Genomic DNA, 6,000 nt, shown 5'->3' with positions numbered 1-6,000 from the left:
GTTTGCCGTTGCTCTGACGCAGGGAGGGGCGACTGAGGACACGGGTTACAGGGTTGGCTTCAGGGAGCTAAAATCAACAAAGGGGGTGGCTTTACATCAAGGAGTATTTCAGGCAGGACTTCACGGAGGGTTCCAATAAGAAATGGTGCACCTAAGTTATTGTTCTTATTGGAACAAGGAGGTTAGCCTGGCCTCTGATTGACATATGGCTAGATTTACCTCACTGCACCTTCTCTGTGAGTGACTACAGTGTGACCTAGAGGAATGAGTCCCCTAGACAGAGGAGGGGGGGAAGCAAATGAGTACAAAACAAATCTGGTCTATTTCTTGTTTTGATCCACTCCATCTATCTTTTACATCTTTGGCTGGCAGCAGACGGTGCAGAAGGACTGCATGCCATCCACATCTCATGGCTGCTCAGCAGAAGATGGTACAGTACGACTGCTAGCCATCCTCATCTCTTGCCTGCCCGGCAGAAGATGGTACAATACGACTGCTAGCCATCCTCATCTCTTGCCTGCCCGGCAGAAGATGGTACAGTATGACTGCTAGCAATCCGTATCGCCTGCCTGCTCACCATAAGACGGTTCAATAGGACTGACTGCAGGACTAAAGAGAATGACCTGGTCAAGTCACTCCAAATTTAGTCCCTGCGCCCATGTCTGCCCAGGAGCACCTCGGACACGACGATGACAGCTACCAGTCATATTGCACTGTCTGCTGCCAGAAGGCAATGGGTTGCTGCTACTGTGTAGCAATGCCGTACCGAGTCTGCCAGCACCCAGGAGACATACGGTGACAGTTACCTGAGCGGGCTCCATGCTTGCCGTGGTATGGCGTCTGCACAGGTAACTCAGGAAAAAAGGCGCGAAACGATTGTCTGCCCTTGCTTTCACGGAGGGAGGGAGGGAACGGGGCCTGATAATATGTACCCAGAACCACCCACAACAATGTTTTAGCCCCATCAGGCATTGGGATCTCAACCCAGAATTCCAATGGGCAGCGGAGACTACGGGAACTGTGGGATAGCTACCCACAGTGCAACACTCTGGAAGTCGACGCTTGCCTCGGTACTATGGAAGCACTCCGCTGAGTTAATGCACTTAATGCACTTAGAGCATTTTCTGTGGGGACACACACACTCGAATATATAAAACCGATTTATAAAAAAACAACTTCTATAAATTCGACCTTATTCCGTAGTGTAGACATACCCTATGAATCCTCAGCTGGCGTACATCAGCATTGCCCTACTGAACTCACTGGAGCTAGTTTATACCACTGACAAGTTGTTCTGTAAGCCTCATATTTTAACATGGACAGGAGACATCTGTAAGTGAGAAACAGACTTAGCAGTATTTGTTTGCAGAAATGGAACCCCTGGTTGTGTATATCATGCTCACACACACACTGGTACCATACAAATGCTTTTCTTATGACTTTTTCTACTTACTGTAGCAGTTTGTCACTCTATGTCCACCTCAAAGATTAGATTTCTTCCTCTTTCAGTTGTTAAAGTAATGCATTGGGAAGAAGATAGTGATTGCAAAATAACATTCTATTCATTTACTTTCAGAACGGATTACAAAATCAAGCCAGATGTGCAATTTACTAACTCTATAAGCTTTCAGTTCCATAAACTTTACTGTTAAAAATAAGCCTTTGTTGGACGAAAGTAAACTGGCCAATATAACCTGGTTTCGTGGGCACTAATTTGGGATACCCAGCGTGACTCACTAATACCTTTGTACTGGTGAGTAAAGAGTGATCCCAAGTTTACACTAAGAAAATCTTGATACCACTTCATATTCATGTATTCTCTATTTGGATGATGGCCATTATAGCAAAACATTTACAAACACCGATGACCAAATTATCAAGGCCTTGAGCAATTAGTAAACTATGCAAAATACAGGTGTGAAACTCAGCACTTCTGTACACAAGTGGGTACTTGCATGTGCAGATCAGGTTACTGCATATGCACTTCCCATTTCCCTCCACAATTACCCAAATTTCCACTCCAAAGTTTAGTACATGCAACAGGTGCATGTGCATTAGCCCCATCTCTTTGAAAACAGAACCATTTAGCCTTGCAATTCCATTGTTGCTTGGATGGGAAGTGGATAATTACTCATCTATGTTACAGATAGGCAAGTTGAGGCACTGGCCACACAGATTCAGTGGCGGAGGTAGAATTAAAATCTAGTAGCCTTGACATGCACTGTTCTGCTCTCGTAGTTACGGATCAGATCCAGCTCAAAGAAAACAGAAAGATTCCCAATGAATTCCAGAGGTTAAATTGGGCCAGGTCAAATATTTAGTGCTTATTGTCCTTTGAGTACAAGTTGGTGCTTTTCACTGGAGGGATGTATTTTAAAAATACAATGTTTGCAAATAACACGATTGATAGTTCAGAGGATCTGTTGTCATTTAAAAGAGATATTTTGCAGAAGTGAACTAGCAATTGAAACAGCAAAGAAGGGGATTCAGGTTGGCTTTGTAGTTCAGTGACATTCTTTGCTGTATGTAATGATGGGTTTGCAGCTTTTGTAGCACTCAGTTAACATTTATTCAATGCAGACGCACTCTGCTCAGGTGGGGCAATATGTTTTATTGCAGTTCATAAAAAAGCAATAAAAGACTTTAAAACCATCAGGCTGATCTTAAATGCATGAACCTAATAATCAGTATGATAAGCTATCATTTACATGAATAGGAAATTGAATGGGGATTTCATTTCCTAAGCCTTTGTTGCTCCTATTGAATTGAGTTGATGGTGCTATTCAGGAAAGCCAGCATGGTGTCTTGTTTACAAGAGAAGTTTGCAAAACAAAGAGAGTCATGGTCAAAACTCAATTCCATATATTTGCATGGGAGGCCCCTGGAGAAAAATGTATCCTGAAACGCCCTAATGGAATGGTTCACTTGGAAGTGATAAGTTGACAAAGAATGATCTCAGTGCTTACCAGACCTGTGGAGGGCAAGGAAAGAGGAAACTGGTCTTAAACTGAGTAGGCCTGATCAAACTTTCCTTGCAGGGGCAAAACTACCACTGACTGGGCTTAGTACTTCTATCAAAGTGCTGCTTGCCATAAGAAGGTGTTGGTGCACATTGGCCAAGATCAGCATTGGAGTAATCAGGCACAACTCCCATTGATTTCAGTGGGAATTGAAGGTTCTCTATACCTTCCCTACAGACAGACTATGCACTTCAAGTACACAATAAATCAGCTGAGCAGATCTCACAGCTGCACAGATTTTCATTTTTCCTTGTGAATGCAGACTATGGAGTCACTCTTCTGGATTTATACTAGTACAACTGAAAGCATAGTTGGGCTCAATGCTTTTAAAGCAGCCTTTGCCATGCCTAAGACTTTTCACAGCTCATTTGCTAAATTACAGATTATAAAAATAAGTAACTGCAATTGTGGGGCTGTGTTAATTTTAGAAGCTTAAACATCAGTCAGTAATGACTGCTTTCCATTGGTCTACGGCAAATGACTTTATGGTGCATGGAGGAGATTTATCCACATGCGTATGTTAAAAACTCCTGGGAATCTTCTCACATAGAAAGAAGAGAAGAGGCCTAACACAGAAACTAAATACATTCAAAACACTGCTGTCATTCATGCTGTAACAGAAATGCCACCCAGTAAGAAAAGGCTTTTACAACTCCTAAAGGAGATAAGAAACACCGGCCAGCATAGCAATAAGAAACTGCTTTTGGAAGTGCAGAATTTCCCAACCTGACAATCAATACAGGTTCTGGAAATGCCACAGAACATAACTGTTTCCTTACTAAGGAAATGACAGTTTAGGCATTGACTATAAATGCGATTGCAAAGAAGGATGGGTAGTTTGGAAAATCCTTTTCCAAAGTCAAAAGAATTTAAAGCTAAATTAGGCCCTGACACACACAAATTCCACTGGCTTCAAGAGTTTGCCTCATGTGAGCAACTGCTCACCCATGAGAGTAAGGGGTTCACAATCTGAGACCAAGTTTCCTCTGCAGAATGTTTATTTCTGATTATATGTAAGGAATTAAAAAAAATATAACTCCCAGCTCAGGTTTCAAATCTGAGGTTGATTTTTGAAAAGAAGATAAACAGGAAAAAAACCCTTAAATCAAGCAAATCTGATATGGAGTCAGAGAGAGACAATAAAAGTCATCCCCATTTTTACTGTCAGGTTTCAGAGTAGTGTCACACAGTAAGCTAAGGGTGAGCAAACCAGTTTTCTCCATCGCTAGCTATGGTTCGGGCACATTTTAAGATAATTTGAGGAGGGAAATAGAACACAGGACAAGACTACGTAAACCTATCTTTCTAACAGGTCATGCAAACTATTTCATACAATAGCATCACCTCTCTTCATCTGTGAAACACACCTGTGAAGTAAAACTGAAGAGAATTCTTGGTCCTTCAGTGTTATCATCAGAATATCATTTGCCCATTTGTTTGTAACAATGCCTCACCTCTGGTGGGGAAGACCAACAAAAGGCTCTCCCCTGAGCTGAGAGCAGGAGGTAATAACACAAGAATTTGGCAGGCATCCTCTCTAGGAGACTCCGTATCAATCATGTTGCTGACACACCAAGCCCCCAGCAAAGAGATCTCAAGTTGAGAGCTTTCTGGGCTACCCGAGGCAATGGTGGGCCTTGCTGAAACAGAGAAGTGCACGAACCTTTACCTCGAATCAACTACCTATTTCCTGCTATGCTCCAGTCCTTACATATGTCATTGCTACCTCAGTTTGAGAGCCAAGTGCATTTTATTAAAACACAACATAGCAAGTAATGGAAAATGGCATAGAAAGGAAAAATCTTTGTGGTTAATTTCCCCCTGCTCTGTATTGTCCTTGTCATTCAAGCCTTCACTTTAATAAGTTAGTAGACGAGATTGAGCTACTGTTGCCAGAGTTGCCACTTACTGTGTAACCTTGGACATGTCACCTAAAAGTGAACTACAAAGGAAAAACAATAAAAATTGTTTGTTTCTGCTCTTAGGATGTGCCAAGAGTTTGGGTTTTTTTCCAAAAGAAAACATCCAACATGTTTTCTGCTCATGTTTTACAATAGAAAGCTCAGAGGAAGTGGAGATTCAAGGGCTTGGAATTTCCAGAGGACACTCGATTGCTGAGAATGGCCATGGAAAACTGCAGTTTATCCTCCAGAGTGAGATGACTTATCTTAACCTGACTGCTCTGGTTAAGCAAGTTCAATAAAGCCTCCTGTGTCTGCCTCTAGATAGGATCAGCTGTTAAAATGTAAGACAGAAAAGTAATTTGGTTTGCTTACTCTGCTCCTGTCATATCTGTCAGTTTAATCAGTTCATTAACAATGTGATGACCTGCTTAGGCCTCTAGTCCCTAGAGGGTGTGCAAGATTAGTAGCTACTTTATTGGGGGGAAGAAGGTGCTACTAAATGGTCCTAAGAATTAAATTTCTCCTCTAGTCTTAGGTGAGAAATATGGGTTAGCAAATACCCATCTAATTCTCTCCTTTCTTCACAGATGCTGAAGTAAAGTCATAAGCTTTGAGTAATGACTCCATCTCCATAAGCTTTGAGTAACGACTTAGTTCACTCAGAAGGCTATGATCTCTGCCTCCTACACTGGTTGATATAAAAGCAAGTGGGGAAGAAGCTTTGCTTGAAGTTGTTGCCATCTTAGAGGGCATGTTCAAGGCTCACTGCAGTCTACATAAGTGATTTCTTATCTTTAAGAATAGCCTATCAGCCAAGGTGGGCTGATGAGCAGCCATGCACTCCAATCTTGCTGGATCTGCAGTTCCAAGAATAGCCTTCATGCCATGTGCTAGGAAACAGATTGTATCATCCTCCTGCAAGAAATTCAGTTTAATTTTTGTTGAAAAATGTCTAAATGTAAGAGGTTAAACTCCTTGTTTTATAGATCTAGGCTTCATGAGCTGTATTCCTGCATGTAGGTAGAGAAATAACTCTAAACAGGTAGTGTAACTATTTTGAGTTAATATAGAAAGAT

This window comes from Caretta caretta, chromosome 8 (genome assembly GCF_965140235.1).
Source record: "Caretta caretta isolate rCarCar2 chromosome 8, rCarCar1.hap1, whole genome shotgun sequence".
In the NCBI taxonomy this organism is placed as follows: domain Eukaryota; kingdom Metazoa; phylum Chordata; order Testudines; family Cheloniidae; genus Caretta; species Caretta caretta.
The sequence above is the reverse complement of the archived record's forward strand: the minus strand, read 5'-3'. Positions refer to the sequence as shown.